This window comes from Lonchura striata, chromosome 1 (genome assembly GCF_046129695.1).
Source record: "Lonchura striata isolate bLonStr1 chromosome 1, bLonStr1.mat, whole genome shotgun sequence".
Taxonomy (NCBI): Eukaryota; Metazoa; Chordata; class Aves; order Passeriformes; family Estrildidae; genus Lonchura; species Lonchura striata.
In genome coordinates, this window is record NC_134603.1 from 39,090,143 (window position 1) to 39,112,938 (window position 22,796).

The window sequence follows — 22,796 nt, forward strand, 5'->3', positions numbered from 1 at the left end:
TATGTAAGTCTATGCCAGCCACTAGGATAAGGATCCTTCTCCACTCCTTTTTAGTGATTAGAGCAATAACTGTGGTATAGGAAAATGAGAAACTACCCATAAAAAAACCCAAAGGTGTTGGAGTGAGGTCCAGGAGTAGCCCAAAGGTCTTCATTCTCCTAACAAGTGGCTTGATTGAAGGATAGGACAAGTTTCACACAGTTTCTTTGGAGAACACACATCTGGGAACTTCACTCCCAACAGTCCTTACCCAACTATTTATCTTCCCCTTATCCTTCACAGACAAACACTTTGCCTCCCAAAACAAGGTGTAGTTGAGAGATGCGCAACCAGAGCTTCTGTGTGAGTCCAAAAGGCCTGGTTCATGCCCACAGTGGCTTTACTCAGGTGTTGATTTCAATATACAGTTTGGTGTATAGGAAAGCAAAGGCACAGCCACACAAATATCTGCATTACTGTACAGTGCCCCACGCCTGCACTTACAACATGATATGGGAAGAGAAATGAGAGCTTCTCCCTGTTTTCACTGAGCCTCAGAAGACAACAAGCGACAAAGTGAGCAACTTGCTACCTTATCGTGAGTTTGGGGAATCGTCAAATCCAGGCTGCACCCTAATGAGCTCTTCAGCTGGAATATGTTACTGTGCCTTCTCCAGAAGGTGCAAAGGAAGGTATATTCGCAGGTAGTAGCTGATAGTTGAAACTTTTGTCTCCTTCAAGTAAAGCAGCTTAATGCTCAGCCTCCACATACCTGGACAAATGGATGGGACTCTTGTTGAAGCAAATTATTGAGAGCTACTATGACTAAGGGGAGAGGATAGTTATTTATGAAGGTGGCCTTCGAGTAGTTAATATGTTGTTGGCAATAAAGAGTATTTTTCAGATGTGATCTTTTACTTTGAAGTGTGCCTGTAATTCAAACCCATTGTTATATTGTAAATAGAATGCAAAGATCATGAACATCATAAAATCACCACAACATAAAATCATAGAATTGATAAGGTAGGAAAAGACTTCTAAGATCATCAAGTCCAAACTATGTCCCCAACTGCCACATTAGAGGGGTATTTTGAATGCTTTCAGGGATGGAGATCCTACCACTGCCCTGGGCAGCCTTTCTAACACCCAGCCACATTGTCAGTTAAGAAATTTTTCCTAATATCCAGTATAAACCTCCCCTGGCACAACTTGAAGCAATTTCCTCTTGTCCTGGCACTTGCTGCTTGGAAGAAGAGAGCAAAGCCTACCTGCACACAACCTCCTTTCAGGGCATTGCAGAGAGTGATAATGTCTCCTCTGAGACTCTTTTTCTCCAGGCTAAACAACCCCAGCTCCCCCAGCCACTTCTCATAGGACTTTGTGCTCCAGACCCTTCACCAGCTCTGCTGCCCTTCTCTGGACTCGTTCCAGAACTTCAATGTCCTTCTTGTAATGAGGGGCCTAAAACTCAACACAGGATTTGAGGTGTGGCCTGACCAGTGCTGAGTACAGGGGTCAGTCCCTGACCTAGTCCTGCTGGCCACACTATTGCTGACCCAGGCTGCCATTGGCCTTCTTGACCACCTGGCCAGCTCATGTTCAGCTGGCTGCTGACCAGCACCCCCAGGTCCTTTTCTGCCAAGCCACTTCTTAGCCACTCTGCCCCAGCCTGCAGTGCTGTGTGGGGTTGTGCTACCCAAGGGCAGCACTCACCATTTGGTCTTGTTGAACCTCATGCAACTGACCTCAAGCCATCAATCCAGCCTGTCCAAGTCCCTCATCATGTTAATACAAACATGATGGAGGACAGCAAATTCACAGCCAGTAAACCCTGGTGAAGGTTTTGAGGGTGGTCTCATAGAAAGTATGCCACTTCTCCTTTGGGCTTATCTTCTGTTTCCAGTGTGTTTAATAAAAGAGAAATGGGGAACAGAACATAAGTGCATATTAGCTTTTGTTCTTTCAAATTCAGGTAATATATCTCCAGGGTATAAATCAATTTTTATACACCTTACCTGGTTTCATGCATTCTACAATCCACTTTCAACATGGATTACAACAGTTATGGCAAAATCAGGGCAGAATGACATCTGTGTCAATGGATCCTAACTGCAACAGCTTTACCATTGTGTATCTCATATTACTTTGCCCCATGCTGCATTTGCCATTCTGCTTCATTGGTCAGAAGGCTTCTTTATCTGCTGTCAGCTCCACGTTTGAATGCTACTATGTACTCATGACTAAGCTTGCAACTAAAACATAGCATTCTTGCTATAACAGCATCATATTATGTCATGAGCAGGTCTAAAGCACTAAATTTCACAAAAGAGTAGATTTTTTTTTCACTATCTTCAAACACCAGCACACATTTAAATTGTAAAAAAACGTTACTCTTCCCGCAGATTGTATTGTGTTTCATTAGCTATACAGCATTAGATAAACACAGAACTCTCCTGAAACAGAGGACATTGTACTGGGGTATGTAATATGGATTCAAGAATGAATTCTATGCTCAGATAAAAATGTGGGGTTAAATCACTAATGCTGACGTGAGCTAACACTCAAAGTACAGTTCCTCCGGAAAGTTTGCAAACATTGGACAAGTTTGCTCAAGTTGCAAGAGGAAACTGCAAGAGTTCTTAAAAAAAAAAAAAAAAAAAATCAGCGTGAAATCTGGTGCCACTAAATTACATGGCAGAAATGAAATTTTTGCTGTTTAATCATTGCAGGGATACTATACCAGCATTCAGCACTAACTGTTTAAGTATCCACAGAAGGAACCACCTTGTCCTGTTCTCACTGATGTTAAGTAGAAGGATCTCCCTTAACTTCAAGGGTGTAAGAACATCCTCCAGGTTCTGGAACTTCACAGAATCCTATTTATAACTCAGTTATTTTACTTAACTTTAACCTCTTACTAACTCTTATTAACTCCTATTATATTCCTTCAAGGGCATGAATCTAAACTAGGAATGTACCAGTTGTGTTCTGGGCCAGCTTAGTAAACTGTTTCAAGCAACTGTTGCAACTTGTTATCTGTGGTATAGCACCAAAGGGTATCATCTGAATCAACAGCTTGCTGCAAACATGACAAAAAGAATTAAAAGAGCTCTATGATTAGAAAATTTGGGAGGTTATTACATTAAGTCCTTGAAATCAGAGGGTTATTTTAATAGATCCAAGTATACTTTTCTTAAGTCTACCAAACATATCCTGAGGGGCTGCAAAATGTCACAAATTTGGGTGGGAAAAAACAAACTTGACCTTTGCTACTATTTTAATTTTGCCTTGAAGTTTCTTGTTTTCTCACTCTAAAAACAACCAACATTTTTGTATTCACAATATACCACTACTGGACTGTGCAGCACTTTGTATTTCCTGCTGTTGCCAGTCCTGCTTAATGGTCAGTTGATAGTGGAGGAAGACCCAGCAGTTACAACCATAGCAAGTTTCACTGAACCAGGCTCTGATCCTGCAAGTGACAGCACACGGCTTGCAGGGGCTTGACAGATTTCAGGAGACTCACACCAGGACTTTCTGCACAAAGGGCAGCACACAGACCTTACAAAATAGGCCAGCACTCACAATAATTCTAGCAGACTTAGACTCATGATAAACTGGAGGACCATGATAATAATTATTTTCACATTCATACTGCAGATTGCAAGAATTTCACAGTGCTATTATTACAACCATACTGGCTGCTCATTAAAGTTTATAACCTTTGCAACTCCACATAATTCAAAAGTATACAGCTCACAGGCAGGACATATTGTATTATACTTTGATAAACTGCCTTAGATTGTGCCAAGCCCCGTGTTTAAATGTGACTTTAGCACTCACCTCCCATGCAGCTACCTTTCAAAGCAAGAACTAAAACCAAATCAATGTTCACAATGGTTATCCAAGTTCGTTTCAGGAGAACAGTAATGAGTCCACAGCTTGCATTTTAATTCCACAGTATTGTGTGTTGTGCAAAGAAGATGCTTTAACAACTGGTAAGACTTCCTAATTATTTGGCCACACATAGGAAGTTCTCAGGACAACACAAACCATATGAGAAAAGGTGTAGGAGAGGAGGCCAAAATCCTTAAGAAATCAGAAAATTGGGGTTGATACTGAGGAACAAGTTAAGCAGGAAAACTGCGGAATTAAAAATACAAAAAGAGAAAAAACCAATCAAACAAGAATGCAAAGGATAATAACTAATTGGGTAGAGACAATTGTAGTCCCTAGGAAAGCATTTACTCTCAATTAGTATGACAAGATACAGAACAGGTAACAAACATATGTATTCTATGCTCCAAGGAGAAATTACTTTCCTGTGTCACACCATACAAACCACCTGCTTTTATTGCAGGAGTAGGGAAAAGGACCTTTCACTCATCCAAACCTAGTCCAACAGATGTGATTAGAATAAGCTGCTCAGATGCATTTTTGACACTTGTAGTCTTGCTTAAATGCTCCCTTAAGAGCAGAAATATCTAACCTGAAGCACCCTTCTTCCACTTGTTCACTCTACCAAAATTCTTTTCTGCTGGTGCTAGCTTCATTGAACTAGGTTTTTCTAAACTTGCACTGCCTTCTCAAAGCTAAATTTTTTGTTTCACTTTCTGTGGGGTCAGTGTATGGGGCACACCAACACCAATGAGCACAGAACATCAATCCTGGAGCAAAAGCTGTTGTCTCAGCACCACATCCCCACAATATCAGGACTTGATTTCTTTTCCCTAGGCTGGCATACATGCTGATAAATTCATGCTCTGCTTCCCTGAAGGAGAAGTGTTTGCAAGGAGGATCAATGCTGGCTCGAGAACTTTTCCCATGCACCACAACACAGTACACAAAAACTGGTATGCAACAGGAAGTAAACTTGACCAGAGAAGGTAAAAGCAGCATCACAAGAAGGGCAGACAAAGCAGCAGGAGACAATCTACACCGACCATTTTCAGACAGAAACCCGTTTTAAGTCAGTTTGAGGTCACAGTTTTAAATCAGATGTGTCAAACAGCAGTTAGCTGTCTCTAAACATCACTTACATCTACACACAAAATCTACTCTACACAGAAGAGTCTTGCTGACCACCTACAGAAATATGAAGTTGCCTTTAAACAAGGCACAGCCTTAAAATACTCTGAAGGCCATGTCAGTCCTGCCAGACTGGTACTCCACTGGACTTCATATCTCTTCAAGAGGCTGGGGGTATGTATTTCTGAATGAGTATTCCCTGATAAGTAGTTTACAAATAACAATTGGACTATGAAAGGTGATAAGGCTTACTCTTCCAGAAAGGGAAAACAAAATTTGCCACAGATGTCTAAAGCAAGAGATGAAATAAACAGTTTATAACACTGACAGTCCTGAAGACTGGAGAGAGAGAAACAGCAGAATAACACTGGCAAAAAAAAAGGAATGATGGGAGAAGAAAAAAAGGAAATAATGGTAGGGAGTACTCCTACAGCCGGGTAAAGACTGAAACATGGATTTTTACAGGAAATTTGGGATCAAAAGCCTCAAACAAACAGCACATCATTACTAATGAAGACATTTGAAGCAGTGTCAAGGACTTTTTTAGAAACACTGGTAAGCATTATGGCAGAGGGAGGGGAACTGCTCCCAAGGAAATTTAGCAGGATATTTTGAGAAGAGGCAAGCTCTCCTGGTCAGGCATAGTGGGAGCACGGCAGTCTACTGCCTGCCATCAATCAGGCTACCTACATTCCAAGAGAAACGGGCTTAGAATTCGCCTCAGTGTGACTTGGTGCTTCTCCACTGGCGTCATGACAGCTGCTGCAATCTCTCTTGAAGCCAGTGCAAGTACAGCTGGACAGAGAAAATAGGACAAATTGCCACACCAGCAATCCAGCAGAAGAGTTGCTTAAAAGGCAGGTTTTCCAACACCCCTCACAGGCTGCAATGCTTCCCTTCAGCATTTGCACAGTTCAGCATATCTTTTGCAATGGTAAACCTGGAGTTACAAAAATGTACTTTGAATCCCATTTGCACATTCTGCTACATCACAATGGCACATTCAAATGACTCTTGCAATGTATTTTGAACAAGTTGAACACAGAACATCCAATATAGGATTTCCTCTTTCTCCTGCCCATCCCCTTCCTGTTTGTTTACCAAAAACTTTCACTTCCTCAGTGACACTGACACCAGCTCTAGCAATCGCTTAACCCTGGTTCTCCTGTCCTTGTCCACTCACACCTGAATCACAGCTCCCCAGGGCATTTACTGAAGGGTTTTAAGGATCTATCAAACACATGGTAAGGCCGGGGCTGCCCTGGAGAAAACCATTGTCTGCCCATTGGATCTAATGAATATAAACCTTACGATCCTGATAAGGGACAGTCAAGCAGGCAATTTCAATATATGCAATATATGTGCTACTATTCAGGTCTTTCCCTGCTCAGTTGGTACTACCAGGAAATATTCTTTTTGTCTGAATACAGTAGAACTTAGTCATAGGTCAGACCTACTGATTTATAAATGTGTTACCACTACATAGCAATTCACTCAAACATAGTCTTTAACTTTTGGTATTAATTTGGTTTTGAGACCCTAGTTCAGTCATACATGGAAAGAGAAAACCTTAGCAGCCAAATATACTTGTGTACTAATTCCTGTGATACCATATTGCTTCAGTGCCACGCTCCCGCCCCAAATCCCTTTTCTCTCAGCCCCGGCTAGCTCTTGTGGGGCGAGGGCGGGCGATGGAGGCACCCTCCGCCGCTCCCAGCTGGGGTTTGGAGAGTGCCTTTGTGGGTCCCGGGCAGCGCTAGCAAGCCTCGCGGTGGTAAATGAAGAGCGGATCCTGCTGGGGGCTAAGTCCGAGTTTATTGTAGCCCAACGGGGCCAAATGTCCTAGAACGGTGCCAGCCAACAGGAACAAGCACAAGGTGCTTGCACTGGCTTATAAACTGTAAGGGAGGGGTATCCAACGACCAATGGGGATAGGGATAGGGGGTGGCTCCGGGATGGGGGGATATGGTGGGGTCCAATGGGGGAAGGATATGGGGGGAGCCCCAGGTCCTCGCCCAATCACCCGGTGCCCTGAGTAGAAGCTTCTGGATGGATGGGAAGGGGCACCGAGTGACAGACAAGGCACCCGGGGAGGGGTAAAATGCCTCTTTCAGGGTGATGGATAGATACTGGGAAGGCGGGAAGGGCGGACAAGGCGGGAAAACTGGGGATAAACCAAGTTGCACACGGGGGTACAAAGGAATAAACCAATACATAATACAGGGATAATAAAACATACAAATAACGCAACTCCACACTTCAGTTTAAACCTAAGGTAAAACCCAAATAAGATTTCATTAAAAGAAAAAAAAATTAAACAGGTTTGTATACACCTATGTATACAAACTAAGGAAGGAAACATGAAAAAAGCAATAGATTGTAGATACCACATCAGAAAGCCCACTTAACAGATTATGCTTTTTTTGACCAACTTCCTGAAACTTCTTTTTTTAAACCAACAAAGGAGAAGTTAAAAGCACATCCCAGAGGGAGTCCTTTCCTTTCAAAATTTTATCATTTCCATGCTTAGAGTGACCCCCAATAATAGAGAAACCTGCAAGAAGTGCTATTGCAGAAGAGTAGCTGCATCCCATACTTCAACACTTTTGGAGAACTATTATGTGTTCCAGTTTACGATTGCACTATTTCCTATCACAGCTGGCCTTTGCAAATTAAAGCAAGAAATTCTATAATATGTCAACCACAGGAAGAAGAAACCTTCTGCCACATGCAGCAGAGACCATAGAGGAAGAAGTTCACTTTGTTGAGACTGTTTATCATTGGAGTCCTTTGAACTGAAGACGTAAGACAAGTGTGCTGTGCAAACACAGGAACCAATTGTAGATACATAAGATGCCAGCAGTTTGAAAAAAATAGGCAATGCTGACTTAAGGGAGACCAAAGGCTGGCCTGGACAGAACTAGTCCACTCTTCTAACCCACCAGAGAAATGAGATCTACCCATTATTTCCTCCACCTTCCCCCAGTGTCCTCCTTTATTTTCTCTCCAGCAAAGTGTTACTGTCAAAATACCATTTCTCTTCTGACATTTGCCTGACAAAAGTAACTGATCTATTTACCTCTATGAGTAGTTTTTTAAGGCACAAAGCAAATACAAGTATCCCATAAATATTTGGAGGAAATGCTTCCAGCACATGATGAGTTCTGCGTTCGTGTTTTGTTCCATGAACCCACATTTTTCAGGAAAGATGCTGAACTCAAACGTGAATAATTCAGTCTCGGAAATTACAGCATTTAATGACAATGTCAACAGGAAATGTATCTGAATCAGGCAAAAATAAATATGAAGGCACAGACCTTTCCATCCTTCCCTGAAGGACAATGAAGTTTAAACTAGGAACAGTCACACTGAGGACAGTGACATTGCATTTGTCTTTTATTAGTACAGGCTAATTTATTTGAGAAGGCACCATTATTGCTTACAGGGTGGCAGACTCCTTCACCCTGCATGCGTCATTAAAGACTGTTTTCATACAAATGTAATTTTACATTTTTATCTACAGTTTCCTGTGGCATGGCTTAGCAAGTCTGGAAGCTTTTCTTATTACACCATCTCTAGCATTCCTATACTCTCATTAAAGAAGGGAGAGAAATAAATGGGAGAAATAGGAAGTAGGAATATGAACAACAGGACAAAAATCCTAATTCTCAGCTGGGAAACTGTTTTTTCTATAGAATGAAGCCTTTTTGCTTAGAGACGGAAATCCTACAGAGGCAATATTATAACAAATGCTGCTTAACAGATCACATGGTTTGGTGTAATTACTTACACACTTGGCTCCATAGCTTTGAAAGGAAGTATCGTTCCCTGCATATAAAGCTCACAGAACTCTCAGGATCCCCAGCTGACAGATTCTCCTCCCATCCCTTGCATTAGCACATGATGGCTCATATTCTTCTGAGATCTCTGTGCCATGAGACATCCCCCTCTGTGTACAGCAGATTGCCAGGAATCCTAGGTTATACCTAATGCCCACCCCATTAATTAGTTAGGTAAGTTAGTTAGTTAGTTATTCCCCATGAACTTATCTTCGGGGTTCACTCAGTTTTGAAAAGGGCTCCCTGAACCCCAAGAGTAAAAATGGTTTTACAACTCCTTAGACAGAAGAAAAAACTGTCACTCAGTTACTCAGGATATGCACATATGGAAAGGAGGAAAGATCTCATCCCCTTCCCAGATCACCTAGCCCTTTGAACAAAATAAAATTGCCTTCTGATCAACATGTGTTCATCCCAAAATCTCAAAGATTCCTATTAAGATTCAAAATAACATTCAGAGTAGAGGTAGGCAAACATCTCCTTTTTGTGACAGCAATGGAATCACATCTGAGATTAAATATGGCATCACTTAAACTTTCCCAAATAACTACAGAGAGGCCAATGATGCTCCCTGACGTGCCCCACAAGAAGGGCCAGGTGTAGCATCTCTGATTTGGTGAGACAACTCACTGAAGAACAGAACTAAGCTGAGCCAGGAGACCTTGGACTTGTTTCCATTGCCTGTCACAGGAATTGTTTCCCTCAACACCTGCTGCTCTGTGATGCCATTTAGCTTATAGGAGTCAAAAATGCCATAGGAAGAGAGGTCACTTCAATTACACAGATAAACTGGGCGGGGGGAAAGTACTATGAAATAGTTACTTGTACATTCATAAATACCTGTTCATAATCACCTGCAAGGAATAGTTTCACATTTATGGAAACTCTCTTGAAAAGGGTAACATTAAACCCCATAGTATTGAACAACTTAAAGGCAACAGGGTTTAACTTTGCATTGTAAAGTTTCACAATTGATTGCTTTGTCAGAGTCATTGCACAACTCAAGGGTCAAGGGGCTTAAAAAGGAAGGCCTAAACCTTACCATGTCTTCTGTACATTTCTGTAAGAAAAACCTCTTATTTACTCAAAAATGGAGAAAAGCTGAATAACTTGAAGTGAGCCAGCTACTGTACAAGGATAATCATTCTATGTCATCATGGTTAAAAAAAAAATCTATCAGAACAGCACACAATTAAAACAGATTTTTATGTTATTAAGTAAAGAATTCTTTCCTAACTAGTCTGTATCTCACAAAGTTGAAACAGAGAAAGGAAAAAGCTTTAAATCTCAGAAGAGATCCATAAAACAAGACATCTTTTGATCTCACAGTTCATTAATTTCAACCCTTCTCTAAGGCTTCATAACATCCTTTTAACAGTATCTAACTGATTTCTAGCCTGTTGCTACTTTTTCAGAGAAAACGATTTGATTTTTTTCTCATCCATACTTTCAATGCTGTTGATAGTCTGTATTAAAAAGATAACACCTATTCTGTCCTCAGTGTTGGGTTGGAAACTATCGACACAAACACAATTTGACTCTCCTTTTGGTAAAATTGAGCTATGTTTTCCCAACATAGCTTTGCAATTTCTCAACACGTATCTTCTGCTTTTTGTTTTAACTCTATAGTGATACTGTGTTGAGTGCAGACTTATCCACGTGGCACTTGTACTTCACAGATACTTTCAATTAACATTACTATTCCTAAATTGCAAAAGTCATACAGGTACTTGATGGGATCCAGATTAAAAATTTTAATTTTCAATTTGTACTGTGATGTCCTAAAATACATTAAGATTGTCCAGAGTGTTTCTCTTTCTTCAAAGGTGGGAACGAAAGGCAGAAGATGGGATATTGACTAGAGGTTTCAGATAAAGCTTAGCTTTGTTCTTCCTATGTATATCCGCGGGAATATGACCTGGCTAAATAAGTTTTAAGCGTTAATCCCTTTGGTCTTTATTGCCAACAGAGGGGAGCAAGGCAGCAAGATGAGTTTGTGCCAACTCATTCACTGCAAACACTTGAAAGATGTAATTTAACAGAAACTCTTAACTGCTTTACTGAAGGTACAGCATCACCTCCTAAACTAAAATTGTAAGGAGAAAACACTTCAAGACTGTTCCTTAGGAATACAGTACCTATAATAGCAGTCTGCAAGAAACACTGCACACCAAGCATCACAACACCATTTCCTCATCTTTTAATTCCAAGCACATTTGAATAGACACTTAAGAAGAAGAAGCTTTAACTTGCAGAATGCACGATAAATTATGCTCCTCGAAAAAAAGCAGCGTAAGAAGGGATACCCAGAGATCACATCACCTCACCTCAGTCAAGGCTATCGTTTTGGCTCGAAACGCCGACTGCGGACTTAAACCGGGTAATTTCACACGCTCCCCGGCACGAAACAGCCAGAAGGCACCCGAGCCCTCCGGATCACAGCAGAAGCCAGGCAAAGGAGTATGAGATAAATCATGCTTTTGAGAACGATTATTTTATCCCAAACGCGGTTATTTCCCTTAAGACCCCATCCAGTCCTACCGGGCAGGTCGAGAGGCAGCGGCACCTCCTTGCGGGGGCAGAAGCGAGGGAGAGCCGCCCGGCAAGCGCCTGGTCCCGCCGCTCCGCTCCGCTCCGCGCCGGGGCGGGGCGGGGCGGGGGCGCGGGGCAGCGCGGCCGGGCAGCCCCGCGGGAGAAGCGGGGCGCTGGGCACCGCCGCTCCCGGGGGAAGGCACTCACTGTCCCGGGGGAAGGCACTCACTGTCCCGGGGGAAGGCACTCACTGTCCCGGGGGAAGGCACTTACTTACTTTCCCGGGGGAAGGCACTTACTTTGCCGGGTGCGCAAGCTGCGCGGCAGCGAGCGAAGCGCGGGGCGCGGAGCGGGGCGCGGAGCGGGCTGTCCCGGGCGCCAGCGGCGGGGCCGGAGCGCGGCTGTCGCGGCGCGGGCGGGGCGCGGCCGCGGGAGGCTCGCAGCCCGGGTACTTCCTGCTGCCGGGCAGCGTTTGCATGTGGTGGACAGCGGGCGAGCGGCAGAGCGGGGGCCGGCCCCGGCCCGGCGGCTGCGGCTCCTCCGGCTGGAGGCTGTGCCGGGGACGAGGTGGGGCAGGGGCTGCGGCGGAGTGTCGGGGGTCCGCCCCGCCGAGCTGCCTCAGAGGGGAGCGAGCCATCATGAGCCTCGGAAAGTTACAGCAAAATAAAACTCTGTTAGTCTGATAGGCAAAAAAAAAGCTCTCTTGTTCCACCAACAGCCAAAAAACCATTTGAACTCCACAAATCCACTCTAAGTAGCTTCTAAGGTCAATTGGAGGCTTGGTTGAGAGAAACAAAACAAGTAAGCTTATCTTTCAATGTTTCATTTTATTTCAAGAATGATTTACTAGCCTGGTGAAAAGTGAAATAAAAATCTCACAGGTCAGGAAAACAGGAAATATGAATGCATGGACATAACAGCCAGAGGATGCAGGTGAAAAGCTTTACAATAACTAGAGTCAAGTGTCATGTGTGTACTGCCAAGCCACATGGGCGAGTTCAGGTCATGGAGATTTCCAAGGCAGAATTTCAAATGAAAAGCATTTAAGCTTTCCATATAGAAGTGTTTAGATAATGGATCGAGTTTGAGAAAGAGTCAAAGTGTTACAAGATGCAAGACACTCAAAGGCACCTCTGTACACATTCCCAAAGTCCACCAGCACAGCCTAACTGTGGGTTGGAGTGGACTCAGGAACTGGTGAGGACTTCTAACAGGACACCCAAATAGCTGAAAATAGCTCAGTGCGGGTCACACCCTGTTGGGTTCATGAGGAGAACCCGATTCATGTCAATTAACTTATAGATCTTTGGTGCTGATGTAAAGGCCTGGCACTCCTGGTGATGTGCAGCTGGCACAATCACTGCACACTGGTTGGTGTTTGCTGCAGTCCCGTCTGATACCCTGGCTCCAGCACACAGGTGTCTGCCTTGATCCTCTAGAAGACTCAGTCCATAGAAGCAGTGAGACCATAGTTTGTCACATTTCTTAATCAGTCCCAGATGTCCCTGGGCATCTCTAGAGCTCTGAAAAGTAGTGGGCAATAGTTTCTGGTCTTCTTTGAATTTTATCATCAATGTTTAAAATAATGTGGAAATACTCAGCATTAGACCAACCTCTAAAAGTATTGTAGGGTGAGACAATAAGGAATTCCTCAAGGAGGGGAGAAAACATTTACCAATTTTTAAGTAAAAAATTGGTAAATGTTTTCTCCCCTGCCCCAACTTAGGTAAAGATATTTCATAATAACAATAACAATAAGAAAAAACAACAATAAAATGAACAGACCAGACAACAACCTTTTTCCCAATGAAAACTTTATGTAAAAATGAAAGATCTGACTAAATATACATTGTCTTGGGTTTGGGGATTTCTTTTTGGTAGGAAATTTGGATTCCAAAAGTTTATGTAAAATGAGCTATTTCTGAAGTGCACAGTTAGTGCCTCATGTTTCCATTTTCCTCTATAGGACAAGCATTTTGATCTTGTAACTTTCTTCTTGGAGAAGTAGTGCACAAATCCCACATCTGTCTTGCTCGCCCTCCTTTCCTCTTTATATCTTCATTTCATTATCAAGTATTCTGCTGAGTTTAATATTCCCTTCTCCTAACAAAGCATTGGTGAAAATAAAATTTAGTTTCATAAATGCATAATAGATTCCAGCAGTCAAGTAGAATGCAATCCTATCTATAATGTAAATAATCTGGAAAAATAAAAGACGTGCTGAATTACCTTTAATAGATTGCTGTGCAATAGTAAATTGTGAGACAGAACAAACTCATCAGGTTTGCCCTAAAGGAACTAATATGAAGAAGTGTTAGAGTAGAATAAATACACTGTGCTTTATACTTTTTTTAAAAAGACAGGTTGTTAGTATCCCTTGAAATGTCATGGGTTTATGTATCATTGTTCCCACTGTTACAAATATATACAAAATCTACTTTAGAAAGTGTAAGCAGGAAAGGAAGTCTCTCATTATATATTCATCAAAAGGGAAAAAAAAGCTGATTCCAGCCTCACTACATCTACAGTAGGTCAGCTGTTCATCACATTTTAAATGTACATGTGCATAGATCAAGAGAGTTGGGGGATGGTGTAAAATGGGGCAAGAATGAAACCTCAAGCCTGTCACTGAAGGGGAAGTCCTTGCAGGAAGGACTGTGAGTCACATTAGCCAGCCAGTTCAAGCCCAGCAATTGATTTCCCACTTTGGAAAGATCTGACTCCCAGACAATGTCTCTACTGCTGATTTAAGCATGGCTGCAAGGCTGTGATCCAATATGAAGGCCAGCTGGCAATGTAGGGGTCCACGTCCATGCTGTTGGCATCCAGAACATGGGGACGACCCCAGAATGGCCCATGTGTCCTGGTTTCTGCTGGGATAGAGCTCAGTTTCTTCTTATTAGCTGGTGCAGTGCAGTGTTTTGGATTTAGTATGAGAATAATGTTGGTAACACACTGTAGTTTAGTTGTTTATGCTTTCACTAAGTCAAAGCCTTTTTAGTTTTCCATACTGTGACAGTGAGCAGGTACACCAGAAACCAGGATGGCGCTGACCTGAACTGGCTAAAGGGATGTTCCATACCTGTCATATTCCATATCCTGTCATATTTAAATATATCATATATATTATTATATACTGGGGAAGTTGGCCAGGAGGGAGCTGGTCATATTTTGGGGGTGGGCTGGGCACCGAGTAGTGGGTGGTGAGAAACTCTGTTGGAAAACACTTGGTTTCTCTTGGGTTTTATTCCCCCCCCCCCCTCACTCTCCTTTTCATTACTATTATTATTATTAGTAGTAGTAGTAGTGCTACTTCTACTACTACTACTATTCTTTTTTACTTTGTTTCAATTATTAAACTGTTCTTATCCCAACCCCTGAGTTTTTACCTTTTTCCAGGTCTCCTCCCTACCCCATTGGGAAAGCAGCACTGAGTGAGCAGCTGCCTGGTGCTCAGTTGCCAGCTGAAGCTAAACCACAGCACCACGTTAACTTTCAGATCAGCTCTGGAATATTTTTTGAGAGTGGTAAGTGGTCTGGGCCAGGGAAGAGTCGAGCAATTTGTCAGTAGACTCAGAGGAATGTCCAATGATATTTGGTTGGGCAGTGATTTAATGAGCCTTGTAGGGTTCACACCAATCCCTCTACATACCTGTGCTGATCCCTATTTGGATTGTGTCTGGGGGCATGAAGAGGCACAAGCTGCAGGGAACAGTGACTCTGGGCAGTAAACTAAACTTTGTCATGGACAATGAAAACAGGCAACAAACTTCTCTCTACATTTTATATATTCCTTAATCTCATTGTTGCTGAGTTCTTTCTGCGGTATGCTTGAATACAAAAGCAGAGCATTAATAGAAGACTAAAAAATAGACAGTAAAGCATAAATGGCATAACCAGGGAAATAATTAGTGGGAGATCCCAAGGAATACTTGAGTTCACTCAATTAAAGAAAAAACAGAGGAAATATCACTTTGTTCAAAAATAGATTTGTAAGAATTTAAGTTCTTTATAAAAGAGGAAGGAAAGATAGAGCATGGACACATGTAAAGCTGAAACATTTAGACATCTGGCTGTTTTGTATGAGCCAGAGTTTTGGAGTCACAGCAGACACAGTAAAATGTCTTTTCTTTAGAAATTCCAGCACTTACACAGTCACTACTTGTACTGTTTCTCTCATAATTTTATCTCAAGACATTATCATTAAGTAAATTGCATACTGTCAAAATGCTTTATAATAATGTAGCAAATTTTTAGCAAGTAATAAAGAGTGGATTTAAAAAAAATGAGATACAAGTCATGCAGTCATTCTTCACTCAGAGTTACTGGAGAAAATAAAAGCAGTATATTCTTTAGCATTATTTTTTTTAATAATTTCCTTTCTTATTGTAACCTACTATTTTAAAGAAAGTAATGTTGACCTATAAGTAGAATATGTATAAATTTTATTCTAAATATGCCCTTCATGTCCTAATGATGGGTTGCTTTTGTTTGTTAAAAAAAAAAATAGAAAATAAATTTTATTATCAAGTATGAGATAACAAGTTAATGGACCTTATATGTGGATATTTATCAGTTTCTGCTCTTATTTCCAGTTTGGAGCCTGGGAAAATTAAGTTTTGTGACACTAAAGAGAAATTCAAACAAAAAACCAAAATCTTAGTTTTAAATGTAGTTCCATTATGATTATTTGAAATATATCACACAATAATTTACAATCTTGACTAATTTTGTGATTAAAATTTTAGAAAATATTAAAAACATTTTGGGGAATAATGCACAAATCCTTATAAACTTTGACTCAACATTCATTTGACTTGTTGTTCAGACTAACAATACACATACTAACTAGGCTAAAGCTGGGAAAGCTGGCATCTTTCCTGTAGACAGTGATCTGCCTAAAGCACAGCCACTTGCATTTTATTACACTGATATTTTCTGGCCATAAATCCTGAATTCAGCCTTTTTTATTTCATCTTGTTACTTCCAGTTTCCATGAACAACTCATAATAATACAGCAGATACTTGGCTTGAGATCCTCTTGGCTTGAGATCCTCTAATTCTGAAAGTTAGTAAAAGCTGCTTCTTCTGCATCTTTGCTGATTTAAATATTTTATTCACCTGCCATTATGTGGTTTTATACATAGACATATTTCCCATTTTGTTTCCACTTGTTTAATGGCTGTGAGTGGAAAAATTGCTATTTAGGGAATAAAAGCAGGCCCAACACTGGAAGCCAGTTTGACAACCATCTGCATTGAACTAGGTTGTGTTGGTGGGACAGCATCCTGAGTATTCTGATGGAAGTTGAAACTGGCCTATGTGCACTACAGAATATCCCAATTGCCTTTCTGTAGAAATGACTGCTCAAATAAAAGGTTGTTGTGGTTCTCAAGAATATCATCCTACAGAGGCAAGAAAAGCAGCTGGACTGATGTGTTCTTCACAATTCATTTGGGTAGGCAATGAGAAGGTTGAGCTGACAACTAGTGACTCCAAGAGTCTTCCTCTTTTAAACATTTGTGGCCATTTACAGATATCCTTATTAATCTGAAGAGACTGCCCACACTAATAAAGAATGTGTTTAATTAATGCTTAATTTAGTACACAGTTCTGTGATCACTAATATTGAATTGCCTGAAAGAACAGATTTGAGCTAATCCAGGAACAGGTATGTGTGATCATTTCAAATTAGCAAGATCACACAGTGGGGATATTTTTGTTTGCTTGTTTTGTTTCTGCCTTATATTCAGGGCATTGCACCTCCTATTGCCAGCCTGGACAAGCATTCAGCCTGTGTCTTGCAGGTCCTGCACCACAGAAATTGCCAGTTCAGAAGCAACATATTGTTTCTGGAGGCTTTTTCACAGTGGGCTGTTGTTGAAGAGTAGCTTTCCTTTTCCAGGATCAGCTACTTGCTACAGAAAATTTCCCCGTGGAAAGGCACTGGCCCATTGTTAGCACTGCTGCCGTGCAAGGGCAGCGCAGTGCTCAGGCTGCCCTTGAACAGCTGCAGTAGCAGTGGGCAGGTAATCCCATTGCTGATCACAGCCACACAGCTGTATGAAGCACCCATGGACCACATGCAGCTTTCATTTTCCTTTGGAACAGCACAGAGCATCAGGTAACCTCTGGACATTGAGTTAATGAAGTCACAGCTGGTACCACTGAGTAAAAAATTTATACCAATTGAAGTTATCAAATCCCTCTCCTTTTTTCACAGGGTTTATGAGAAGCAGCTCTTATCTGGGACAGAATGTAATTATCACTGGAACAACTCTCAGCATCAAGAAGAAGGGAGCCTTGTTAATATGAAATCTAGAAACTTTTTTCTGGTGCATTACTCATCAGCTTGGGCTTGGGAAGGTGACAGCTACCTATGTAAGTTAGGAGGAAATCCATAAAGTTCTCAGCCTGCACTCTTTGTGGACATGGAGAATGTGTTGGAAGGCTATGCTACCTGTAAGGCAACCTCGTAGGGGTGATCTCTTTATTCCCTGTCTACTGACCTGGTGAGGAGGCTTCCACCATCAGGATTGTTGAGAGGAGCTAGTGTGGATCATTTCACAGACACTTTACAGCTGTCAGCTGGGGCTGGCTAGTCTAGCAGGACACACAGCACTCACGTCTTTCATATCTCCTGCCTGTCTGATGCTGTGCAGCCATGCCATGTACAAACCTGCTGCTGAGCCCATGTGGAGTACTGGAGTTGCTGAATAACCCTCATCTTGAATGAGCCTGCTTACCTGTTTGTGCACTTAGCAGAAACTTAGCTGTTGCTAGGACCTCTAGCTTTACCACCTCGGGGTGGGGTTTCCAAATGGCTGTGAAGCATGTCTAAAAGGCTGCTGGAGGGCTTCTGAACTGCCCTTCCAAACCAGGCTTGTGTCTGCAGGCTGTGTCCTTCACAAAAACTCAGAGAGCCAAAAGAGCAGATGGTGGCAGGGTAGGAGTGTAACAAGTGGAACTACAGCCTGTCCCTCCACCAGCTGCAACTTGATAATTTCCTGTGAAATTTGTGAGGGTCACATTGTCAGGGACAACCTGACTAATTTTTTTCTGTTGAGTGGTTGACAGCTGTTTTCTGTAATTTGAAATCACACATATGTCGGACATAAGCAGTAAATCATCTTTTATCTGACTTTCCTGTTCCCAGTTCTTGTTTCCCCATGAAGCTCTTTGTATCCTGATCTTGGAGACAGGCCCTAGTGCCTTTGGAATCCCAGCTGTGCTATCCCATCCGTTTCAGCTCTGCATCTCTTTGCCCCAGACTTCGGAATATTTGGAATTTCAACCCTGAACATCTCTGATGTCATCCAACCCTTCTGTGAGAGCCCCCAAAGAACAGTCTCAGCTGGAAACAAAAGTAGAAAGTAATTGAAAAGCAAAGGCAAAAAGGAAATCATATATTGAACAAAACTGGACACAGGCTCTATTCCTATGCACACATGGAGTGTGGCGGATGGGCACTACCAGAGTTCTTGTTCTGGATCAGGTTATAGCAAGTAGCTCATACAGTGTCTCCTGCTGGCAGTGCCTGCTCTTAGGAGTTGCTCCTCAGCAGCTGCTGAGCCTTGGGTAAGTTATCTGGTGTGGAAGTGTTTGGGATAAGATATGAAGCAGTCAGGAAGGCTAGGTCTGAGGTAGCAGGAAATTCTGAGGAAATAGGAATTGCTGATACTCTCTGCAGTTGCTATCAACCTATTCTGAGTCTATGCTAGTACATGGGAGCTTTGTCACTTGGATCCACTCTTTGGATGTCCTAGGATACTCTTTTTAGTATTATAACAACCACCTCTTTATTGTATCCACCCATTTGCTGCCATAGGATTATTGAGCTTACTGGCTACCATGCACACCTTGTTCTTGCTGTTCTGTTTTTGGCCAGAGTCATCTGAATTGGTTTAGTGGGTGAATACAAGTAATCCTTGCTCTTTCCTTATCTAAACAAGTCATGAAAGTTTACAAAGGTTATTTGAAAGTCTCGACCAGCAGCTTCTGCCCTGACTGGATCAGCTCAGCTGTTGGCAGCTTCTGTGTGGGGCAGCCTAAGGGGTGGTTTCTGAGGAACAGCAGCTATATTTAAAGCTTGCAAAAGTTTATGGCTTGGCTGTGGGTCAGCTATGGTGCTGTATTAGCAGACTGTGAGAATGCTGAGGCAAAGTAAAGGGTTAAGGGAGAGATTTGGTGAGATGTAAGGCAAGGCAGAAATCTAGGGTAAGATCCATGACAAAGAAATCTGAATGACGAGTGTCCCTTAGAGATTACCAAAACAAGTAAGACTGCAAGCTTGCAGTTGACATCCAAGGATGTTATCCTAGAACAGAGCAGAGAAAACAGAGCATTTGGGCAGACTCTTGGAATGGTGCTAGCTGTGAAAGAGACACTGAATTTATCCTTATAACTATCTTAATTTAAAGCCAGCTAAAAGTTCATTGATACAAATTTAAACCATCAAAACATTACACTGTTTGTATCAGGGCAGTGTTTTGTATTGGACAACTGCTGCAATGCTGATTCAGTAGTATTTAAAGCGAGATTTACTGTTGTGCTGGACCACAGCTTTGGAGGCACGGGTGTCACTATAAACAACTCAAATGTCAAAAGCAACTTCAGACAGAGCTCTGGAGTGATTAGGCTATTGTTGTAGATGGTATGCCTGTTAAGAGATATCAGATTATTTAAATTAATTTTCATTCATATGAAGTAAACTGACAAGCATATTGACAATGTATTTTCTGTGATCTATACTGTAACATTAAATTTTATCAAACAACTCCCATTAACAAGTTGAACCATTCATACTACTAACACAAGGTCATTAGTGCAACCTGAAATGATGTTCCATGCATGTGCACATACTGCTGCTGCTGAGGCAGTCCTCTTGCCCATAAAGGGTTAAATTTTAGCTTCCTGGTACTCAGAAGTAAGTCAAGCTCACTCACAAAAAGAAACACAGACCTGCACTGTGTAGTCCCCAAACCAACAGAGAAGCATAAAGTGCATTAGGCATGCAAATTGCTTAATGATAATTATGGCTAATTTGCTATTTGCTTGTCTATAACAGAATTTCTTCAGGTGCAGCTGTGAGTGGTCTTATGAATTGTGCAGGCCCAGAGATAAACTGAATGAACCCAATCTTTAATGTTCTTAACTAAAATATGATACACAGTAGATTCTAATTGAATTTAAATTTCTACATAAATTATCATAGATAGAGTTTTTCCAGTTTTATATTTGTGGTAAATAAAGCTGGTGAAAGTAAACAGGACAAACAACATTATTTTGGGCTTGAAAAATAAAAAAGACAATATATGTTTTCCAAATCTTTCACCTCCTAGGAAGGCTACTAAATAAGGAGCTACAAAGAGAATGGAGGGTATCAGAACCATCCAGAAGATGTGTAGCTACTAAGGGACTCCCAGCACCTTGGATATTCCCAAAAGGGTTGGATTCAGAGAATCATAAAATCACAGAATGATTTGGATTGAAAAAGACCTTAAAGACCAGATAGTTTCAACCCCCTGGCATGGGTAGGGATGCTTTTCACTAGAACAGGTTGCTTAGAGCTCCATTCAGCCTGGGGCAGGACTTCCAGGGATGGGGCTCCAACAACTTCTATGTGCAACCTGTTCCAGTGCCTTCTGACCCCCACAGAAAAGAATTTCTTCCTAATGTCTAAGCTAAACATGCTCTCTTTCAGTTTGGTCATTCCACCTTGTCCTTGTCACTTTTTGCTCTTGCAAGAAGATCCTTCATCTCCTCTCCATCTGTCTTGCAGGCTCTGCTCACAATTCTGTCACCCCTAAGCCTTTTCTTTTCCAGGCTAAACAAACTCAAGTCTCTTAGCCCTTCCTCATCAGAGAGGTGCTCCATCCCTCTAATCATCTTGGTGGTCCCCCTCTGGACTTGCTCCAACAGGTCCATGTCCTTCCTGTGCTGGGGACCCCAGAGCTGATGCAGCGCTGCAGGTGGGGTCTCACCAGAGTGGAGCAGAGGGGCAGAATCCCTCCCCTGTCCCAGCTGGCCAGGCTGCTTTGGATGCTGCCCAGGACACGTTTGGCCCTCTGGGCTGAGTGCACATTACTGGGTCATGTCCAGCCTCTCATCCACCACTGCCCCCATGTCCTTCTTGCAGAGCTGCTCTTGATCTGTTCATCCCCAGCCTGTGCTGGGACAGGGGGTTACCCTGAGCCAGGTGCAGCACCAGCAGCTGGTTTTGTTAAACCTCATTAAACTGAGATTCCCATACTTCTTGAGATTGTCCAGGTCCCTCTGGATGGCATCTTGTCCTTCAGGCATAGCAACTGCACCTCTCAACTCAGTGTCATCTGCAGAGTAGCTGAGGGTGCACTCCCTTTGTGTATGTCATTAACGAAGATATTAAATAACAAATAACACTGGTCACAACACAGACATCACTTGTCACTGATGTCCATTGACACTCTGAGCCATTGACCACTGCCCTCTGGATGCAACTGTCCCTTCGATTTCTTATCCTAATCAAATCCATCTCTCTCCAAATTAGAGACAAGGATGTTGTGAGGGATCATGTCAATGGCTTTACAGCATCCCAGATAAATGACATCTGTAATCCTTCCCTTGTCCACTGGTGTAGTTACTCCATCTTAGAAGGTCACAAGGTGGTCAGGGAGGACTTGCCCTTGGTGAAATTCCATCCCTTATTAATAACATTATTATTTCAATATAGGTCACAGTTTTGGAAAACTATTGTCATCTACTTAGATGACTAATCAAATAGATTAGTCAAGAAGATTTTTTTAAATGGAAAAAATATCCATGGCAGAGGTAAGTGATCAATAATTTGCAGGTATTGCTGAAAATGTAAAATATCTAATTGACTGAGTAGACCACTAAATATTTCCTCTAAAAAGGCCAGTGTGCACACATTTTAAATCATGGGGGCTGTTTTCCCACTGCTTGGGGACATTACTCAAATGTTGCTCTGCTTTGCCATCATCTCTGCATGAATGTAGTGCATTGTCAGGGACTGACATTGCCCAGCCTCCAAAGAACCTGCCTGCCCTGATGTGTCAAATCAATGTCTGCCAACTGCAGTAACAGGGTCATTAAGCAACACCCAGTTGATCTGTCAAGCTCATGATCAGAGGAAAGGTTCACAGTAGTCCCAAAGCAGTAAAAGACATTTCTATTAGTGACAGCCACAGCCCATTTTGAGCAAAAACTATCACATGACTCTTTTGCAAGCAGCTTCCAGGAGATGAGGATTCTTCAAAACAAATGTGGCTGCACAGCAAGTTCATGGACATGCCTTTTTTACAAAGAAAATAAAGGAATCTGGACCTGGGAATCACTACCTGCCACTCCTTCATCTCTTTCTAAGGGTTGTTTGTCTTAGGCATGAGTGTTTGTGAGAGAATAAGTCTAGTGCAAAAA

General features: G+C 42.1%; 1 protein-coding gene and 1 long non-coding RNA gene across 3 annotated transcripts in view; one reads left to right on the top strand and one right to left on the bottom strand.

Moving 5' to 3' along the window:
• Positions 1-11,775, bottom strand: part of LYN (LYN proto-oncogene, Src family tyrosine kinase) — a 49,407-nt gene extending 37,632 nt beyond the window's left edge. Inside the window, exon 1 of one of the 2 annotated variants that reach the window (XM_021555684.2) lies at positions 11,678-11,775. The gene's annotated coding sequence lies outside the window, so the exon portion shown is untranslated. Of the gene's footprint in view, positions 1-11,387; positions 11,478-11,677 lie in introns of those variants that run through there. The other variant, XM_021555683.2, reaches the window with a different exon arrangement.
• Positions 11,101-17,631, top strand: LOC110484762 (uncharacterized). Its single transcript, XR_002467808.2, has 3 exons — positions 11,101-11,226; positions 14,778-14,905; positions 17,602-17,631. It is a non-coding gene; the product is annotated as an uncharacterized LOC110484762 (long non-coding RNA).
• Positions 17,632-22,796: the final 5,165 nt, after the last annotated feature.